General features: G+C 39.8%; 1 protein-coding gene across 17 annotated transcripts in view; it reads right to left on the bottom strand.

The window, feature by feature from the left end:
* Positions 1–23,272, bottom strand: part of PLCB4 (phospholipase C beta 4) — a 435,586-nt gene that overhangs the window by 299,793 nt on the left and 112,521 nt on the right. The window lies entirely within an intron of this gene.

Below are 23,272 nucleotides of genomic sequence, written 5' to 3'. Positions count from 1 at the left end.
TCCATTTCTGACTGTGGTCGTGTCATAATGAATTTACAAAGGTGATTAAATTGCATAGAACTAAAAACACACACACACAAATGAGTGCATGTAAAACTGGTAAAATCTTAATAAGGTCAGTGGATTACATCAACGTCAATTGCATGGTTCTGCCACTGTACTGTTGTTTTGTAAAATATTACCAGTGGGGAAAACTGGGTAAAGGATATATGAGATTTCTCTGTATTATATTTTACAACTGCATATGACTCTGTAATTACCTCAAAATTAAAAGTTAAAAAGGTAAATTTAATTTTAATAATATACAGATGCTCTAGATTTAGAATAAGGTTACATCCTGAAAAACCCATCCTAAGTTGAAAATACGGTAAGTCAAAAATACATTTAACATACCTAACGTGCCAAACACCATAGCTTAGCCCAGCCTACCTTAAATGTGCTCCGAATGCTTACACTGGCCTACAGTGGAGCAAAATCATCTAACACAAAGCCTATTTTATAGTTAAGCGTTGAATATCTCATGGTTGTTTACCCTCGCAGTCACACAGCTGACTTGGAGCTGTGGCTCACTGCCACTGCCCAGCATTGCAAGAGAAACTCATTACATATGCTAGCCTGCAAAAATATAAAAATTTGAAGTATGATTTCTAAAGGATGTGTTACCATTTTTGCACCATTGTTAAGAGAAAAAATTATAAGCAGAACCATCATAAGTCAAGGACTGTCTGTATTTTATTTAACTCAGTATACATAGAATTTTAAAATATAATCAATGTACATGTAATCAATATAAAAATTATTCAGAAATTTTAAATTCGGGTTTTTTTTTTCATTCTGAGTCTTTGGAATCCAACGTATAGTCTGCTACAACACATCTCAATTCAAATTACCCCCATTTCAAATGTTCAATGATCACACGTGGCTCTGGCTTTCATTATGGCGCGGCAAAAGTTCTTTAAGCCTAATATACATTCCCCAGTCCCATCCAGTGGCAGTCTCTTTAACATGACACATAGCTTTACTTCTTAGACATTTCTTACGTCACTGGTTCATAATGAAAGTCTTAGAGCGGCCGAGCGCGGTGGCTCATGCCTGTAATCCCAGCACTTTGGGAGGCTGAAGCAGGCAGATCACCTGTGGTCAGGAGTTCAAGACCAGCCTGACCAACATGGCAAAACCCCGTCTCTACTAAAAATACAAAAAAAAAATAGCCAGGCATGGTGCTGCACGCCTGTAATCCCAGCTACTCAAGAGGTTGAGACAGGAGAATCACTTGAACCCAGGAGGCAGAGGTTTGCAGTGAGCCGAGATTGTGTCACTGCACTCCAGCCTGGTCAACAGAGCAAGACTCGATCCCCACCCCCCCAAAAAAAAAATCTTAGAGCTTGGATAGTGACTGGAAAATTTCACAAGTGGTACCAACTTGAATCTGCTTTGAACTACAGTTCCAATGATAAATAAAAGTAATCTCTATGAAAAAAAAAGACTTTTAGTATCTTTTAAGAAATAACAACTAAGTTTCAGAAACTATGTAAACTGGGCTCAACGACTCAACGACTAAGATTTTAACTATTTTGAATCTTTTTAATTTGTTTTTTTTTCTTCTCTTTGCTTTCCTATTTCCCTGTGGTGATTAGAGGTAGAGTTATTAAAATAAGAAAGCCTTATGGGTTTCCTGTTCAGAGCCATGCAACTGTGGGACTCAATTTTCCTCTAAAGGCAGTCATGGGGGAGAAAGAACCAAGTGATCAAACGTGTGTAATGGCAGATTTTAAGAAATACATAAAATTAGGCCAAATCTCTTGGGACTCTGAAAAGTAAAACAGGGAACAGACATGGTTCTCAGACCAGGTCTAAGAAGAAGCTCCAGGTCTCAATCTCAAAAGACCAGTGCAATCTCCATCCCCCATTGCAAGTGACAAAGAAATGGGAAAAAAACAAAACAAAACAAAAAAAACAAAAAAAAAACACTATTCCCAAATGGAGCCTTCGGAATATAGAGTGGTTTTGGGAGTGAGAGAAACCTATCTTTGAGAATATAAGTAAATTAACCTCTCCTGGACCTAGTTTCCTTGTTTGTAAAGCAGCAAAATTATCTACCTAACTCATTGTTGTGAAGTTAAATGGAATAATACACGAAAAGTGCCTATCACATTCCTGAAACCTGGAGTGAGTACTCAATTACATTCCTCTCCCACTCCTTTATTTCTGCACTGACATAACTATGCATATAGAGAAAATGATCTGTGCAAATTAAACTAAGAATAGTAGCATAGGAAACTCAAGAGCTGTTGCTCCAGAATAATGCCAGAGAGAAAAATATCTCATTTTAGTTTATTGTAAGTCACTTCTAACCTGCTGGTAGGAAGCTGGTTTCCTGTTCAATCTAGGTTTATAGCACTCTTAAGACAGCTGTATAGAAGCAGGGTGATATACCTAAAACAGAGGATCCAAAATAGTCTAGAAAACTGGAAACAGGCTGGTTTTACAAGAGATTCATGACCTCAAGGACCTTTACATTAGTCACATTCTCAACAAACATAAAATGTATCTACTAGCCAGTAAGTGAGAACAGAAGAAGAGTAAGTACAGCTTACAAGAACCCCCAAATGCCTAAAGTTCTCTAGTTATAAATTATATGTTTAGATTAGTATTTATATTTGTCATATATATATATATATATATATATTTTTTTTTTTTTTTTAACCAAAGACAACTGGTCAACCATCTGTTCCATGAGACATTACCTCATATGCTGGCCCACTGGGGCACAACACAGTGCGATACAGCAGTTACTTGGTTTTTGTTTTTGTTTTTGTTTTTTTTGATGGAGCTGGAGTCTGCAAACTTTTCATGACCCAGAACACAGCTGCTGATGTCAGAGCCCTGAGACAGGTACCATATTGAAAACAAGGGCCCCAGATGCATAGCCTGGAGTAATTTCTTTGAAAAACAGCCTGCTCTGATTCTGTTTCCTATTCATTTCTATTTGGTTTTTATAAAGGAACTAAAGCAGCTGATATATCTACAAATTCGAAGTTGCAGGACAAGATCCCAGCCTTTGTCAGCACCACTACCACTGAGCTAGACCAGTCAGCTGGCAAGGTCCCTCTAAGGATATGAAATTGCTTCTGGGAGAATGTGGGAAAGCTTTCCACCATTGCTACCTCTGACATCAGAGCCAAAGTCCATCATGCCATGAATAATAACTGAAGCAGGACAAAGCCACACCAGGAAACCACAGCAACTAAAGTAAAATAAAATGGGGAACTAAGAGCAGATGTGATCACCCACCTAGGACATTTAGGATTCATCAATGCCTGGCGTCAGAGGTATAACTGGTTTTAATAATCAAGATAATTATTTATTTTTATTTTTAATTCACATGCAATAAAATAGACTCTCTCATGTGCAATGCTGTGAGTTTGGCAAATGCATACAGCCATGTAACCACCACACAATCAAGACATAAAACAATTCTATTACTTCAAAACTCCCTCAGGCTGCCCCTTTGAAAGTCAGTCTCTCTTCCCACTCCCACACAACCACTGATCTGTATTCTTTTCCTACAATGTTGCCTTTACTGCATGGAATCATATAGTATGTAGCCTTCCAAGTCTGACTCCAGCTTCTTTCACGAAGCGTAATGCATTTTGGGATTCAACTGTGTTGGTGCACGCATCACTAATTTGTTCCTTTTTACTGCTGAGTAGTATTTTATTGTATGGATATGCCAGAGATTATTTTTTCATTCTCTAGTTGAGAGATACCTGGATTGTCTCCAGTTTCTGATGACTCTACATAAAGCTACCATAAACACTAGTGTACAGATTTTGGTTTATGCATAAGTTTCCATCACTTAGGTAAATACCCACAAGTGGCATGGCTGGGTTATATGTATTATATGTTTAACACTGTAAGAAACTGTCCAACTGTCTTTCAAAGTGGTGGCACCATTTTGCATTCCCAGCAATGCATGGGAATCCCAGATACTCTGCATTTTCACCCACTTGGTACCATCTAGTTTTTTTTCTTCTTATTTTAGCCATGCTCATAGGTGTGTGATAATATCTCATTGTGATTTTTAAAATGATGACTCTTTGCAATCTGTCAAATGTTAGAGTACCATGTATTTCTACCTTTCTACCTTTAAATAAGTAATGTATTATTATGTCCTTTTTAAAAACAAGGCAAGAAGCCCAGACAGTTAAGTAAATTCACACAGTTATAACATGCAGAAGATCTGATTCCAGAAGAAATATTCCGTCTACAAGGTTGCATATATGTGCCTAATACCTACCAATATTAATATTACACCAATAATAATAATCACAATAGATTCCCATTTAGCAATAGGAAATAATTCTAATACATCATAACTTTTATGAGTATAAAAATCATACATTATTGATAATGCAAACACATGCATATGCAATTATATATATACAGTACTATACACACAGGTACATTTTATTATAAAAGGCAGTTTGTCAAGCATATTGATAGTTTAAATTTAATCGCAAAGGGAGGAGCATTTAATATTTAGAAAACACAAAATTATACCAGTAACATTACATAATTGCATAATAATGATCTGATTATAAATATTAGCTGTTCCAAGGAAGATTTCCATTTTTAAACAACTTATTCACTTTTTATTCTGTTACTGTTTGTACTTTAAGAAAACTAAATATATGATATGGAATTTTTACCATGTCTGATTTCTTCCCACTTTGTTGTCATGTTTACCTGCCTTCTGCTGCTGAGGATCATTTTATGCATTCCTTATCTATTCCCATAGATGGAACAGGAAATTAAATGTCTTTCCATGAAAAATAGTTATTTTACTCATTCAACAAATATTTATTGCATTCCTAGCAAGCTGGGGGGAGGGGAGGGGTAGTGGTTACCACTTGAGATAACTGGCCTTGGCAAGGGTGTCACTCATGAAGTGACTTATGAGCAAAGACCTGAGAGAAGTGAGTGAGTCAGCCTCAAGAAGACTGAGAGGAAGAGGAATCCAGGGAGTGGGACCAGCAGATGCAAAGGCCTTGAGGGGAATGCTGTATTCTGCAAGGGTGAAGAGACCAACGTAGCTGGAAAACAGCAAGTGAAGGAGGAGGACACCAGAAGGGATGAAATCAGAAAGGTAAAAGGGAGTCAGATCATATAAAAAGACAATGATTGGATCTGATTTTCAATTAAATGGGAAGCAATCAGAACATTCTGAGCAGTAGTTGCCTGGTCTGACCTAAGTTTTAAAGGAACGCTTTGTCTTTTGGAGAACTGACTATGGCAGGGCAAGAACAAAGCACCGAAACCAGTTAACAGGCTACTGCAAGAGTCCGAATGAGTGATGACAGTGGCGTGGTCAAAGGCGGTAACAGTTAACATTGGGAAATGCTGTTGGATTCAGTACAGATTTTGAAAACAGAGACAACAGCATTGGTTGATGGACTGCATTCAGACGTGTAAGAAAGGGAAATGATTTCAAACCCAGCATTGAAAAAGTTAAAGAAACTACAATCACTTAGTCTGAAAAACAATGAATAGTTTTAACATGAATCTTTAAAAAGCTACAACACAGTGACATACTAAGTAGCTGGTATCCATTTTTGAGAGTCAAGAGTGAAAAACGGGAAACTGAGACTGTCATTTTCAATAACTAACTTTGGGAACATCTGCTGCTATCACCGAGGGAAAGCCATTGAGAATTCTGAATAAAGATCAAAATCAGAATACCATTCTCTCTCTCCTGCCCTTGATGACTTTTATGTAATATATTCCCAGTGAGCTATTGTAGGCTGAGATTGACAGGAATCAGCCAGAAGATGGATTAACAACAGATAAACAGGTTGACTGAAATGTAAATAGATGAAGATTAATGCAGTGGAGAGCATGAACAACAGAGATAAGACTCAAAATAAGTAAATTGTAATTTTAAAAATTTTGCATGCTGCAACAATTGTCTGAAATAATAAAAATCTGGGAGACCTGGCATTTAGAATACCAATTTTTGTTCATTTCTCTCAGAAAATTAAGGATGCTGTCAAGATCAAAACCATTTGTTATGAATATAACCTAGTGTTTCAAGACTAAAAATAATGATTTTAACGAAATTCAGGACAATTTCGAAGAACCAGAGAAACTGGAATTGTAAGTGGTACCGGACAACCTTCCCCTAGATTTCAGTGTCCCCACCATCTGAGATCCAAGAGTGAAAGAAACAGTCAGTGCTAGGCTAACAGGGTTCTCAGGATTCCATCAGCGATGGGAACATTGAAAAAGCCAACTTGGAATCAAATACTCAACGTACCGTCCTTTAGGTTTATTCTCAAAGTTATCTCACATGGGCTTTCTACACTGTTTAATAAATGCTTATTGAATGAATAAATGAAACTTTCCACCACTGTTGGGATGGGGAGGGTAGGAAGAAAAACACACCTCCATTTTTATATCATTCTTTCCCAAGGCAAACCCAATGTACTTCCCTAGTTATGATTCTAGGGACTTGTCAAGGTGATTTAGTGTTACAATCCAGAGCTTTGAATCCTATAGTTCCAAAAGAAATGAACACACAAAAAAGACTAGAGACTATTTTGGAATTACTTTTAAAAGCACTTCAACATTTATTAACACTTACTAATAGAGTCCCCATTGGCAATATTATCTTCCTGCTCCTCACACCATGTTAAGAGTATAGACCAACCTTATCCAAGCACTTCTGAAATCCTAAACCTCTCCTATGAAATCACAAGCCATGTGATATCCCTCTCAACTTTGAAGATACAGCAAAGATTAAATGAGAGTCAAAATAGCCCTCTACTATTTTCATAGGTGGCCTTTAAGAAAGAGAATACAATGGTAAATCAAAATTTGGGAACACAGTGATATGCTGGTGAAAGAATTCATTGCTCATTCTTCTATTCCAATTTGACACACTGTCTCCTCTATTCCTCATGAGTAGGGTACAATCTTAATCATTCCCATCTCTGGAACTGAGATAATCTAAGGACAAGTGAGTGACCAAAAATATCCTATTAATATGACTACTCAGCCACATCACAGTATCCATTCCAAGATAAAAACCATAACTCTATTTAATAGCACAAAGCCCTACATTTATTTGCATCTTACAAGTGATCATTCAGGAGACTGAAGCAGCTAGCTAAATCATTTTGACCTTATTTAATTTACCATTCTCCTTTCACATTAGTTCTGCTGCAGAAATAGGACTGCAATTCCCTTTCAATAACTCCCTGACAACTTAGGATCAGAAATAATAAATTTACTTTGTTGATTCCCCATATTCCACAAAGAAACAGAACCAGTAATTGTAATACCATTTAATAGATGCCAACCTACCTTCTTCTCTTTCTTCTATTTTTACAGCAAGATAAATGTTGACCAAAAGTACACTATGTGATTTTTCTTTTGTTTCAGTGTTCTTCTACTGTATTTGTTTTGAGAGGGGGGGAATGTGTTCTAGAGACAGACACCTTTGAGATAAAACATTGCTTCCTAGATAATAGTTGGCAAATACTGACTTAGAACAAAGTTAAGAAAAAGCTAAGTATAAATGATATAAAAACCTTAGTTATATCTCTGAGACTATACCTAGAGGGACCTAACATGTTTACCACAGGAATTCAGTTAACTTGCTCATGCAGAGTCCTTTTGTTGAGAAATGACAATGGTTCTCAGCTCAGAAGTTCTCCTGAATCAGCATAAGATTTTGTTGTTTTTTTTTTATTTTTTATTTTTTTATTTTTTTATTTTTGAGATGGAGTTTTGCTCTTGTTGCCCAGGCTGGAGTGCAATGGCACAATCTCGGCTCACTGCAACCTCTGCCTCCCAGGTTCCAGCAATTCTCCTGCCTCAGCCTCCCAAGTAGCTGGGATTACAGATGCCCACCACCATGCCCAGCTAATTTTTGTATTTTAGTAGAAACGGGGTTTCACCATGTTGGCCAGGTTGGTCTCAAACTTCTGATCTCAGGTGATCCACCAATCTCAGCCTCCCAAAGTGCTGGGATTACAGGCATGCGCCACCGCGCCCGGCCTGGTTTTGTTTTATTTCTGTTTGGCAACAAGGGAGTTTGATTTAAGCCTCTCCAGGAAATTCCTATACAGGTCCCAGGGTGGTCTAGGCAGCAATATTCAATAAAAATAAAATGTGAACTATATGCATAACTTTAATTTTTTAGTTGCCACATTCGACAAGGTAAAACCAATTTTTAATATTAATATCTTTCATTAATCCGCTATATTCTAAATATTATTTCAACATGTATTCCATATATTACACAAAAATTAATGAGATATTTTACATTATTTTTTCATACTCAGTCTTTGAAATCTGGTGTGTATTTTATACTTGCAGACACATCTCAACTTGAACTGGCTACGTGGTGAGTGCAAAATAGCCATATTGCAGCAAGCGGTGCCCATATTGGACAGCACAGGTCCTAGGAAAGAATCTGTGGAATTGCTTAATGGGTAGGCAGTGAGTTATGGGTTGACAATAATAAAGTCTCTCTGCTACAACCAGGTGATCAGAAGAAAGACAACTGGAGAGGCCCACATGGTCTTTTACCTGGAGGCATCTAATAATTCTCTAAGTTCTGGTTATTACAAGAATTTAACTCTCCTCTAATCATTACAGCCCCAGGCATTTCACCCATTAATGTGCCAAGAGCTCTGTAAATAAATTTGTATTTTGTCACATTTGTGGAAAATATTAATCTACCAGTTTTCTTACTACACTGAGCATCTTGCTTTCTTGCATTTTACATTGCCTACATCTCTTATATTCCCTCTGGGCTTTGTCGCTATACTGTATTGATGAAATTCAAGTTTAAATTCAATTCAGAACTCTAGCTCTCATCTTGAAATCTAATCATGAGCTATACCTCAAGATAAATTTCTAAAATAACACCTCCGCTTACTGAGAACCTTTGTACTAAATATTCTGCTAGGCCCCTCATAAATAAAATCTCCAACCCACCAAAGATAGGCCTTATTACCCTCATGAAAGCAGACTAACCTGATGCTAGAAGAGGTTAATAACCTGCTCAAGGATCACATGAGTAGTTTTGGCTACCCCTAATCTTCATGACTCTCCACAACCCTTCTTTGCCTTGGTTGAGTAACAGCAGCCAATGTCCTCTTATACCTAAATTGTCCACCCAAACATCAGTATCTTTCCATAGCCTGAATTCTGAACACCAATTCCTACTTTATTCCTCTAGGAACAGAAACCAGCAAGGAAGCAACAACCATCTGTCACTACCGAGCTTGCAAGGAGCAGGGGAATAACTTTCCTTCATCAAAGTCTAAGATAAAGAAATTCACTGAGTGCCACCCACATTACACAATCCTCCCACCCAGTTGTCCATTTACATGCCCAGAAGTCATTTTAATTGCAAATTAGAGGTCACCCCTGATAATATGGCCCTCCTATTCCATTGTCAGGGCACTCTGGTCCCCAAAGTCATTAGTGCAAACTTGTTTCAATTGCTTTTGACTCTGCCTGCACACACAGATTTCTCTGTAGGGACCTCTGCTATAACAAGCTTCTGCTCCCCACACATAGACTGTTGCTAAGGAGAAAAGAGTTCTGCCTCTGTAATTACTACAGTACCTGAAATTCTTCTGTAATCTCTACCAGTCCTTTACTTAACATCAAGAGCCCCTTTCTGCTTAAAACTGTAACATCTGCTTTTTGCACTCCTAAGCAAGGCTCATCAAAATTTTTCTGATGCAAGGTTGTCTGAATCAGAAAAATTTTCAGGCTAACTTTATCTCCAAAACCTCTTTGTTTTTCAAAGCAGTCCACCCCTCCCCAGGCATGGTTTTGCCCCCACAGTTAGGCAAGATGAATCCTGAAGCCAGTTGTCTGAGACTGTATTAGTCAGGGTTCTCTAGAGAAACAGAACCAGTAGGATATAGAGAGATATATATAAACTGAGATTTATTCTAAGAATTGGCTCATGCAGTTAGGGAGGCCAAGAAGTCCCACAATCTGTTGGAGAGCCGGGAAAGTTGGTGGTGTAATTCAATAAGAGTCCAAAGGCCTGAGATAGGAGGTCAGGAGGATTGATGGGATCCCAGCCTGAGTCAAAAAGCCCAAGAACCAGGAGCACCGATGTCCAAGGGCAGAGCAGGAGATGATGGATGTCTAAGCTCAAGCAGAAAGAGAAGAATTCACCATTTCTGCACTTTTCTTCTATTCACCCCCTCAATGAACTGCTGATGATACCCACCTGCACTGGTGAAGACACTGTCTTCTACTCTGTCTACCAATTCAAATGCTAATCTCTTCTAGAAACATCCTTACAGACACAGCCAGAAATAATGTTTTACCAACTATCGAGCAACCCTTAGCCGAGTCAGGTTGACGTATAAAATTAACCAACACAGAAACCTTGCTCCTCAAAGGTGCCCACAGACCAGCAGCATCTGCATCATCTGGAAGCTTGTTGGACGTGCAGAATCTACATTTTAACACCAACTCCAGGTGATTCATATCCACATTAAAGTGTGATAAGCCCCAGTTCCACACAAAGCTAAAAAGAATATGCAGGATGATTTTGCGAAAAACCAGGAAGTTGATGCAAACTGTAGTTTTTCATTTAACTTCTGTTAAGCAATGAATTATTAGGCTTTGTTTGTAACCCTATTTTTCTAGACTAAAATTGGACTAAAAATGAAATAGTTCCCAGAGAAAAACCAAACTTCCTAATTTGGTCTTAAAATCTTGCCATCGCCTCACTTAGTAAAGTAAAAGTTTACAGTCTGATCCATTGCTTACTGCACAAAAAGAGAGGCACTAACTACTAAAAGATTTCTGCAAAGAAGCATTAGGACAATGCATGAAGTAACTGTTAAGCAAGCAAACAAACAAATGTCTTCTCATAATTAGCAAGCCCTATGTATTTTCCTTTTATAATCACCGCAAATATTATTAGAATGATTTATGAGAGATACAATTTTACAGATGCATCCATTTGGGTTGAAGTAAGGAAATAAAAAAAAGGTTCATTTTTTTTTTTTTTTTTTTTTTTTTTGAGATGGAGTCTTGCTCTGTCGCCCAGGCTGGAGTGCAGTGGCGCAATCTCCACTCACTGCAAGCTCCGCCTCCCGGGTTCACACCATTCTCCTGCCTCAGCCTCCCGAGTAGCTGGGACTACAGGTGCCTGGCTTGCTACCACGCCCGGCTAATTTTTTGTATTTTTAGTAGAGAAGGGGTTTCACCGTTTTTTAGCCAGGATGGTCTCGATCTCCTGACCTTGTGATCCACCCACCTTGTCCTCCCAAAGTGCTGGGATTACACGTATGAGCCACTGCGCCCGGCCCAAAAAGGTTGATTTTAAAGCTATGTGAAACTATGTTTTACAGGGAAAAAAAATGTAGCTAAAATTACCTGAGTTCACCCTCCAGTGGTTTTGTGTTGGAAAATACATTTGTAAAATACAAACATCTAAACAGTAAGGCCTATCTATTAATTAGACAAAGTGAGTCAATTTGGAGTCATTTTATCATAAGGAACACTCTTCACATTCTTGTCCCAACAAAGAAGTGGGAATCATTTTTTTCTAATGTGAAAATTTATATTTCACTTCCTATTATTTCACTATCCTACTCAAGGCAGTCATTTCCTTACTTATAATCATTCAGTTGTTTAAAAACACGAAACACCAAGTTCACAATGAACGTGTATAAAAAGAGTGATAGCTTCCAATTTAAAAAAAAAAAAAAAAAAGCAGTTCATGCCTAAAGACACTATATCCCATACTTTAAAGAAGACAGTAACTTTGGTTTTGAAAACTGTAATATTCTGATCATGAGGTCTAATGGTCTAACACTGAGAAAACCTAGAATATAGACGAAAAGATGCCACAGTATTCAAAAAGAGATTGTCAAGAAAATTAGCAACCAAATAGCCAAATACTCTCTGAAAGTTATAATGTTTTCAAGAATATAAACATTCCCAAAGATCAAAATATATGTTCATTATTTGTCTATTATATACAACATGACTTAAGAATCCTATTTTTCTTGATGCATGACTCCCATTTTTGAAATAGTAAAATTTTAAAAAGACATAGGTCTTTTTTCAAGAGTCACCTCTTCAGAAAGCTCTGTCCTACCAATCTATTCAAAACGGTGGCCCCAACTTGTCACTCTTCATCCCCTCACGCTTAGCACCCACTAATCTAATATTCACATACAGCTTTCTAATACAAATGCTGTGATTCTTTGCCTAAGAGCTTTCTCTAGCTGAGGAGTTGTGTTCATTCTGGCACAGGGGGCAGGCTGGAAATAACCCTGGGCAGCTCTCAACCAGATGGATCAGAGTTAGTGGGAAAGGAATCAACCTGTGTCTTTCTACCGGAAAATTCCGAGGCATGTTCTACACTGGTCCTCAGTGGATTAGGCCCTAGTTGCACATAGTTGTAGTTTTTCTCTGTGAAAACAAACCATTTATTGGCTTCCTTCATGTCTCTGTCTTGCTTTCTTACTCTTCTACCAGTATTTCCTGCGATCATCTTTCCAATAAGTCACTTGCACTCAAATCTTTGTCATGACGTCTGCTTCACAAGGAACCCAAGATAGCATCCATCGCAGCTCCTAGCACATTGCCCAGCACATGGTAGGTGCTCAATAAATATTTGTTGAATGATGAGTGAACATGCATAGTTAACTTTCACCTTGGCAATGCTGCTGATCAAGAAGCATTTTGCATCTTGCCTGAAAGCTTGTTTTACATACAGATGATTAGCCCTTGTTTCCAACTAGAACATAGATTCTGAGGGGCCTGAGATCTGCATAGGCCCCTTTTGGGCAAAACTGCTAATTAACGGATAGGTGCTCCAACCTGAGCTATAGCATATAAAGGCTCTGTGTTTGAATTAAAGCTCTGCTATTACTGTCTTGACATTTTTTTTTCTTTTTTTGTTGAGATAGGGTCCTGCTATGTCACTCAGACTGGAGTGCAGTTCACTGTAGCCTCAACCTCCCAGGCTCAAGCAATCCTCCCACCTCAGACTCCTGACTTGCTGGGACTACAGGTGTGCGCCACCATGCCCAGCTAATTTTTTTGTTTGTTTTTGTAGAGATAGGGCCTCCCTGTGGAGACCCTGGGAGGTCGAGGCTACAGTGAACGGTGATCACACCACTGCACTCCAGCCTGGGTGACAGAGCAGGACCCTATCTCAAAAAAAAAAAAAAAATTCAAGACTCTGACAGCTATCTTTAAACCAAACACAAAACACAGGCAGGACCTTTCTGAGTCTAGAACCCTGTGCAATTCCACAGGTCACACATTCATGAACCTGGCCCTGCCAAAAACTCATCAAGAATAAACTGCCAAAGACCTCCTAAGAAACCTCCCTTGTCACTGATTATTCTCAAAGAGAAATGACAGTGTGATCTTTTATATTAGGTTAAGTCATCACAAAACTATACAAGGTGTAACAGCAGAGATACCTGTGGGCAACTCTTCAGAGCAGTTCGGCTCATATCACCTCAAATTTCCCAAACCCCCACGGAATCAATCATGGCACACAGCTCCCTACTGCCGGCTCGATGGCTCACTCTGCTAGGAACTCCAAGACTGCAATTACCTTGTTGAGTCCCACTGTTTAAATACACAATTATATAGCTGAAAGAGATAGGGAACCTGCTTTTAGATGCAAAAGGTCTCAGGATCTATTTCAAGAAAATCCATTCACGTTAATCACTCAGTGGTCTGGTGGTAGCACAGCTAAAAAGTCAGAAGGGTTTGGCAGAAAAATGACAGAGGAGCAAAATAGCCTGCTAGCATCATACCTAAGCTCTAAGGATGTGTATATTTAAAAAAAAAACCATACAGAATGAATTAATATCTGGACATAGCCATGACCATAGCAGACCTATAGAAATATATTCGAGATGGAAAAATGGTTTAGCACCACCTGTACCTGTGAGATGCTTAATATATTTTGGAGGTGCTGGAGGGGAGAAGGGAGAAGTAGTCTGTGTATTATAGATCCCTAGCAGAGGGACTCGGGGTATATTTCCAAACAAAACTGACCACAGACCGTTGATTTGCCATATAACTGGTAGGACTAGGTACCAACAGGACAGATGGAGAAATAGCAACTTAGAACTCACTTAAAATCCAACTAACCACTGATTGTGTTAGTCTGTTCATGATTCTATAATAAAATAGCACAGACTGGGTAAGTTATAAATAATAGAAATTTATTTCTCATAGTTCTGGAGGCTGCAAAGTCCAAGATCAAGTTACCAGCAGATTCAGTGTTTAGTGAGGACCTGGTCTGTGCCTCTAAGAGGGCCCCTTGAACACTGTGTCCCTACACGGTGGAAGGCAAAAAAAAAAAAAAAAAAAAAAAAAAAAAAATGCCTATCTAGTTCCCTCCAGCCCTTTTATAAGGTCACTAGTCCTAAAGATCACTTCTTAAAGATCCCATCTCTTCGTCCCATCACCACACAGCAGTGTTTAAGTTCCAATGTATGAATTTTGGACAGAGATACACATTCAAACCATAGCCCTGATATTCCATGTGATTTATTTTACTACTGTATGCAAAATACTTCCTAAGGTTCATGTTTGTGTTCTATCCTGCTATAAAATGCAAAAGAAACAACTGTCTCTGTTTTGAAATGTTAGTATTTAGCAGAACTGCATTTCATGAAAAATTAGTCTACTGAATTAAACTCTGCAGGGTATAAAATACTATACTATTACTTCATACTGGAGGCTTCTAAACCATACAAAATCACTTCAAAGTATATCAAGGAGGAGGGGGTTAGTAGTTAGACATGTCTGGATTTAAGTCCCTTTCTGTCTTTTACAGATTGTGTGACTTTGGGCAATTAACCAAGCTCCATGAGCTTCAGGGTCCTCTTATTGTAAAAGGAGAGCATACCCACCTCTCAGGGTTATTGTGAGGGAGAATACAGAGAATAATCAATATTCTCAAATACAAAATGTTCAAACCAAGCTCTCAACGTCCCCAGGAACCTGCTCCTTGCCTGCATCCTCCCTGCCCAGGCCCACATCCTCGTAGTTATTTTTGACTCCTTCTTTATACCTGGTCTCCAGTCTGTCAGCAAATCCTGATGGTTAATCATTCAAAATATCCAAAATCTGATTCACTCCTGACCAACCCCAGCTCTATTAGTCTGTTCTCACACTGCTAAAAAGAGCTGCCTGAGACTGGGTAATTTATAAAGAAAAGAGGTTTACAAATTGACTTACAGGTCCATATGATTGGGGAGACCTCAGGAAATTTACAATCATGGCAGAAGGCAAAGGGGAAGCAAGGACCTTTTTCACATGGTGGCAGGAGAGAGAAGTGTGAGGGAAGGCAGAAGAGCACCTTATAAGATCTTGTGAGAACTCACTATCATGAGAATAGCACGGGGGAAACCATTCCCACAATCCAATCACCTCCCTCCCTTGACACGTGGGGATTACAATTTGAGATGAGAGTTGGGTGGGGACACAGAGCCAAACCATATCACCAGCCAGCCCCAGTCAGCTTCTAGGTATCCTCACCTCCCAAATGGCCATGTGCTAATTTTCTTCCTTGGTCCCATCTTTGTTCCCCTTCAGCCAGCCAGAGGACTTTCCTTAAAATGAAAGAACCACTCAAATTAACAAAGTCCTTACTTTGGTGTAAAGCAGTGGTTCTCAACCAAATGTGAGTTTGTGCCTCTGAGGACATTTGCCAATGTCTGGAGACATTGTTAGTTGTCACACCTCGGGGGTGGGGGAGAAGGTGTGCTCTATGGTTTAAAAGTTTGTGTCCAAAATTCATGTTGACACTTAATCCCTAGTGTAACAGTATTAAGAAGTGGGGCCTTTAGGAGGTGACTGAGCCATGATGGGTCTTATCCTCATTAATGGGATTAGTGCCTTATAAAGGGGCTAGCGCAAACTAGCTAGGTCCTTTTGCCCTTCTACCTTCTGCCATATGAAGATGGAGCAACAAGGCACCATCATGAAGCAGAGAGCTTCACAGACACTTAGTCTACTGGCACCTGGATCTTGGACTTTTCAGCCTCCAGAATTATGAGAAATAATTTTCTGTTGTTTATAAATTGCCCAGTCTGTGGTATTCTGTTACAGCAGCATAAATGGACTGAGACAGTATGCTCCTGGCATCTAGTAGGTGGAGTCCAGGGATGCTGCTAAGCATCCTACAATGCATATGACAGCCCTCCACAATGAACAATTAACCAACCCAGAATGTCACTAGTGTCGAGGCTGAAAAGAAATTGAAGTGGTCTGAATTCCCCTCCACCTCTCTGAATCAACCAGTCCTACTCCCCAACCCTCTCCAAGTTGAAGAAGGATGTCCTTGCTGTTCCTCGCACATGACAAGTGACTCCCACACAGTGCCATTGTTCCATCCGCCTGTAATGTTCTTCCCATCGTTACCTATAGGGCTAATTATTTCACCACCTTCAGGCCCCTGCCAATCACCTTATTTTAAATTACAATTTCCCTGGCTTTCCATCCTTCCTCCCCTGCCTAATTTCTCTGCATCACACATTACCATCTGGCACACTTTTCATTTTATTTTTTGTTCATCTGTCTCCACTCCCTGGAATGTAAGCTCCACGAAAGCAGGGACTTGTGTCTGATCAATTCATATTATATACCTGGCACATAACAGTCACTCTTTGCTGAAATGAATGAAGAAATGTGTGAATGTTATCTTCTAGATGTAACTGAATTGTGGCTGGGAGAAATCTTCTAGTTTGAGAGATTCACTACCAGAGCCATATTTATAACCCATTTTGTATTAAAACTGAGAGACCTATAAGAATAATTCCCAAATGAACGCAAAATGCCTTCATGTAAAACACATGGAGAATAGTAAGAGGAACATGGACAACCCACCCTTGAATCTTCTTTCAATCACAATTCACTCATGTGAAGGGTTAAACTATAGGATGATATTTGCCTACGGAAATTATCATTTTCCAACTAAAACTTAGTTTCTATCAGTGGAAAAATACAACTATAATTTTCAGAAGATAAAAGGACAGAATGTTTAAAAATCTGGACAGTTCTAGAACTCTGGCCTATACAGTAGTTTTATTTCCAAAGCCCATTCAACCAGTAATGTTTCATGGTCCTATGAAATACTTACTGAACCCATACACAGCAAAGTTTTACACATAGGGTCAGATACAACGTAATCCTCACCCTCAGAGGGTTTACAGTCTGGCATGGAAGTTTACATAGTTATGTCCTTGAAATGAAGCAACACACACCACGAAAACAGAAGACAGAAGAGTAAGTGTCTGTGATAAAGGAGGTACACAGTGTCATTAGGGTTCTCAGCAGGGGTGTGCAAATGTTTTAGAGCAGGAAGTGGTGCTGGTGTTTCTTGAAGAGAGAGCACGGCAGTGGGTGGAGGCATGGCTGTGTTTTAAAGCGACAAGTAGGCCGGGCATGGTGCTCATGCCTGTAATCCCAGGACTTTGGGAGGCCGAGGCGGACAGATCACTTGAGGTCAGGAGTTTGAGACCAGCTTGGCAGACATGGTAAAACGCTGTCTCTACTAAAAAAAAAAAATACAAAAATTATCCAGGCTGCTGGTGGGCACCTGTAATCCCTCAGGGAGGCTGAGGCAGGAGAATCGCCTGAACCCAGAAGGTGAAGTTTGCAGTAAGCTGAGATCACGCCACTGCACTCCAGCTTGGGTGACAGAGCGAGACTCCATCTCAAAAAATAATAATAATAAGTAAAAAATAAAACAACAGGTAGGGAAGTAGCAGGAAAGCAAATAAAAGGGTCACTGTGGCCAGGGCACCGAGGTCTAAGCGTCTGAGGCAAAGGACAGGCAAACCATCAGAGGCAGAACTGATGGTTTCACTGGGGGTTTCCTGTACCTTCAGGAGGCAGCTGGGCTGGAGGAAAAGAAACTCATTTAGATAAACAGGCTGGGAAGAGAAGCACAAGATAACTAGCTAGAAGTAGAAGGCACCTGCAGAGAGAAAAGAACTCAGTCTGCAAAGTGGACCTGGACCACCCCACTGGAAAGGAGAAGAGGCAGCAGCTCGTTTGGCACATGGCAAACCGCTTGAGTTGTTCACACCCAGAAGGCACAAAAATGGCCAGACAGGAAAGACAAAGAAGTGAATTCACTGGATGCCATGACCTCGGGACAATTCAAGCCACTTCAAAAAATTAAAACACCCAGTGTTTTCTTTGGGTTTACTAGTTGGTTTCAGATAAGTGGAATTAAAAGTACATGATTATTTTTCCATAGATGTTAAAGTGGCCCTTTCCTGAAAAGAGCCTCGTGCCAATTAAAAACCTCTGAGGATCAAATGGAAGCTTCTGGAATGAGTTGGCAGAGACTAATCTGTCATTATAAGAAAAAACAATCAGAATGGGTTTTGACAAATACTATTTTTTAAAAAACTTTCTTTTGACTCTTATCTCATGAGTAGATATGTAAAATGTGAAGTCTGAAACCCATACCATAAAAAAATGGCTTTAGGATTTGTTAAACATGATTTTTTAAAACAGGCATCCAAGGTCAAGGGACAATAAGGGTTCACCCACCACACCACCCTTGAATGGGCGTTCATTTATTCAACAAATATTTACTGAATCACTACTATGAATGAGGCACTTTTCTAAGTGCTTGGTGAACATCAGTAAATAAAACAAAACTGCCACCACTATGGTACTTACATTCTAGAGAGGGAGTAAACGCTAAACATGATAAATAAATTATACCATATATTAAAGGATGGTAAGTGCTGTGGAAAAAGCAAAAATAGAGAACAGAGTAGGGGTTAATGTTAATAAGAAATCTAGCTTTATAAATGAGCAAAGACTAAGGAAATGAGAGATTTAGCCATGTGGATGAGTGGGGGAAGGCAGAGCATTACTGGGAGAGGAAGCAGCCACAGCAAAGACCCCAGGATGACAGCAGAGCAGCGAGGAAGCCAGTGTAACTAAGCCCAGTGAGCTAGAGATGAGGTCACGCAAAAAGGAGTCAGATCCCACAGGCCTGGTGGGCCACAGTAAAGACTCTGGCTTTTACTCGGAGTCAGATGAGGACCCCTTGGAGGGCTCTGAGCAGGGAGGCTCAGGAGCTGACTTACACTTAGTCAGTCACTTTCGGTGCTGAGTGCAGAACAGGCTACGGAGAGGGGTCAGTGTGGGAAACAAGCCAGGATGAGAAGAGACCAGTCATCCAGGTGAAAGAGAACCTGGCTCAGACCAGGATGGCAGCAAGGGAATTAGTGAAAAGAAGGTGGGTACACTTTGAAGGTAGAGCAGACAGAATTTACCATACCACGTGTGAGTGTGAGAGAGAGGAGTCAAGGATGATTTGAAGAACAAAACTGAATAATATGCCCTTTCTAAATTTCAGTATAAATAAAAAAAAAACTATAGAAAATGTTATCACTCAGTCAAACACTAGGTTTCTATTTAGCACCTGCTATTTAATAGGGGATTCCCTTCCAGGGAGTTTTTCCACAAGGAAGCAAAGTCTTAGGCTGGGCGTGGTAGCTCTCACCTATAATCCAAGCAACTTGGGAGGCCAAGGCAGTATGATTTTTCAAGGCCAGAAGTTCGAGACCAACCTGCACTACATAGTGAGACCCCTACCAGTGGGGCATGGTGGCACACACCTGTAGTCCCAGCTACTGGGGAAGCTGAAGCAGAAGGATGGCTTGAGCCCAGGTGGTCAAGGCTGCAGTGGGCTATGATTGTGCCACTGCACTCCAGCCTGGGTGGCTGACAGAGTGAGACCCTGTCTGAAAAATAAATAAATACATAAATAGGTAGTAAACTATTCATGGGCAGATGGGCAGCTAGCTGCAAGTTTCACTTAGGTGTGGTTCTGTCCCAACAAAAAAACTAGAGTATTTTACAGTAGGGCTAGCATTACATAAATTGAATGTACAACTGTCAAGATTTTTAAAACAGCTCCTAGATGTGTGTGTTATATGTATACAACACATAAGATCACCTGACAGCTTATAAATCGGTTCATAGTGGCGATGTTTTATTTCCGTAAGAGTCAAAACTAGTTGAATAAAAAAAAATTGCCTCCTAATCATAAAAACCAGAGGGTTTTTTTTTTTTTTTTTTTTTGAGGCACAATGCTAGGTCACCACCCTCAAATGGTTCCTTTCTATATTAATTTAATTTCAAAACAACATAAAACCTATGAGCATAGTAATGTTATCAATCTGAAGCATTTCTAGAACTGAAGAAACCATGGATGGCTTCTCAAATAGAGCACCTGCAATGACATCACGACACAGTGTCCACCATGCTGGGGGTTTCACCTGGAACTTTAAAGAAAGTGCTTATGAAGGTAAAGGAAACATTCACCAAAAAACCACTTTGACTCATTCTGAGCCAAATAAAGCTATCTACTCAAGTAAAATTTGAAAACCCAGCTGAAATAAAGCCATAAAAGGAGCTAAAGAATGCTGATCCCTTTTCCCTTTTTTCCCATGACCACAATACTGAGGTGGTCATCTTTGAGCAAGGATCGCCTTCAGAATCATTGCAGAAGGTGGTGGGGGTTGAAGTCAATGTAGGAAATAGGATGCCTTCTACCTTCAATTTAATTCCTTCTTTGAAACGTTCCATCTTCTGGTACCTTCCAATGGCTTTAGATTTTTAAAATTAATTTTGCCTCTTTTTGCAGGAAAAAAATGTAAACTTGCAAAAACTGATAGTGCAGGGAAAGCAGCTCACGTTAAACCAGATTCTTCAGTTTATAAATATATTTACTATAGAATTTTTTAATAGCTTCATAGATTAATCCACTTGTCTCTGGTTATAAAGACCCAGGGTATAAATATGTTACAATGAGCTATATGAAGTAACTAATATTTAATCATTTTGATCAACAAAAACAGCAATTTCATATGGTTCAGCCTAATACCAGTGAGGTATCAAGATATCTGATGTAAAATTAAAATAATATTTTTCAATAACACATACAAACAGGAAAGTGAGATTCCATTTTCCCTAATTCAATTTGTATACAACTTTAAACATCTGTATACAATATTTCCAAAAACCATTAAAAAACACTTAAAATACTACTTATCACTAATTATAACTACAAGCAAGAGAAGTTGAAAATAATGATAAATTAGACCAGCATTCTTATCTAAATAAATATCTCCAGCTTGATGGTCCTTTTTGATACTACTCCAAAACTGAAACTTAAAAATCTAGCAGCTTTTCTTCTTTCTTATGTGTGGTGATGGAAAAGAATTTCTACGTCCTCTGTGGTATCACAGCCCTTTCCCCCATGCCTCCCGCTCTACCTGGTTTTAGAGTTGCATCTCCATCTTGTTCTGGAGAAGCCTCACCAGCCCTCATCACTTCCTCCTCCCCAGAACTAACTGAGGGAGGGAGGGAAATGTGGCCGTTGTGTAGTGGGAGATGGGCTTAGTGACCCAATCTGGAGTTACCCCATTATGCTTGGGGTACCTTGGCTGGGACACCAACAATACAGCACATTTTCATGAGGTAGGTGAGCCCCAGGCTTCCCTGGGCTGTAAGAGGGACTTGGGCTGGAGAGTTAGAGAAAACTCTGGGACACCACTTATGTTTGGACAACATCCTCCGGGGCAGGGGAGATTTCAAATGGTGCTCTCCCTGTAGTTTAATAGACACAGACAGATTCTTCCTAGCTGTGCTGTGAGGCAGAGCAGCGTGACTCCCTGACCCCTGCAGAAAGACACGTTGAATCCTGAAGTCACTGAGTGGTAGCTTCAGGCCCTGTAAGCGTATTCTTCCTTGTAAATATGATGAAAATGAGCAATTAGATGTGACCAAACAGAATAGGTATTTATTACTTTTCCTTCACATGATCCCCAAACTGTTGCTGCTGGTGGTATCTCAGAGCATGGGAAGGACATGGCTGAGACAGCTGAGAAGGGAGAGCTACACCAGGAAGCCCCTTAGCCTGTCAGCAGAGGGCCAAGGTTTCAGCACTGGGTGACCCAACTAGTCCCAGTTTAAAAATCAGAAGTCCCATGTCCTAGGCGCCTGAGCTGGGAGCTCATTTCCTAGAGACAACAGGCCAACCACCTGCCCTTCAGTCTCTACCTCTGCCAGAAGCTCCCTGTCACTTGCTATTACAGCCCTGCTATTTGTTGAGGAGAAGTCTGTAAACCACCCATCCATGCACTCAGTAAATACTACGGATGCATCTTCTGTAATAGCTCACAGGTTCCCGGGTTACTGAGACTTGAGTTAGGCCTAGGGATGATTGAGCAAATTCCCCAAAACCCTCAATTTTAGACAAAAAAGGAAGAACATGCCTCCCGTAGACACTTCAGTCTGGTATAATGGGTAGCTTCCAGCACAGCCAACTTTAAAGAGTTCTTTTAACTGTGAGAGCCCCAGAAGCAGGTGATTGATAGCCTAAGGATAAGAAAAAACCCTCAACCCTTTACTCACTTTACATGGGGTAAACCAATAGTCAGCAGCTAGCTACAAGAATGGAGCCCAAACCTGAAGACATTTAAAGGCAAAGAAGAACCAATTCTTCAACAAGGTAATTCTTATTGCTATAAAACCACTCCAGCTAATGATCAATTCATTTATACAAAACTTATTTTTTGAACATTTTCCATGGGCCAGGTTATAGGTGAGACGCTATGGACAAAGAACAACAAAACAGACACCGCCCTCTCAACTCCCACTCTCATGACTGTTGCTAAAATCTATTACTCACTCTGCCCTTCCTTTTCTCAAAATCATTTCACAAAATTAGCCCAAGGTCTGAAAGCAATTTCCTAGAACCCCTATTATTGATCTTCTTTCTCTCTTTTGGGAGACTGCATTGGTGTTATTCTAAGAAGCTCTACAGAACAATTATTTGTCTCACTTTGTTGTCCTAGTGAGATTGCTAGGGACTGAATATTTGTGTCCTCCACTCCGAAAATTTCCATAATGAAGCCCCCATCCCCAGTGTAATGGTATTTGGAAGTGGGGTCTTTGGGAGGTAATTAGAGTTGGATTAGGTCATGAGCACGGGGCCTTTATGATGGGATTTACAGCATTATAAAAGAACAGAGACAAACACTCTGCCTCCACCATCCCCCCCACCTGAGTGCCATGTAAGGACAATGACAAGACCATCTACAAACCAGAAAGAGGGCCCTCTCCAGACACGGAATCTGCAGGCACCTTGACTTTGGACTTCCAGCCTCCACAACGGTAAGAAATGGCTTTTGTTTATAAGGCACCT

The sequence above is a fragment of the Pan paniscus genome, chromosome 21 (genome assembly GCF_029289425.2).
Source record: "Pan paniscus chromosome 21, NHGRI_mPanPan1-v2.0_pri, whole genome shotgun sequence".
Classification (NCBI taxonomy): Eukaryota; Metazoa; Chordata; class Mammalia; order Primates; family Hominidae; genus Pan; species Pan paniscus.
The sequence above is the reverse complement of the archived record's forward strand: the minus strand, read 5'-3'. Positions and strand labels throughout refer to the sequence as shown.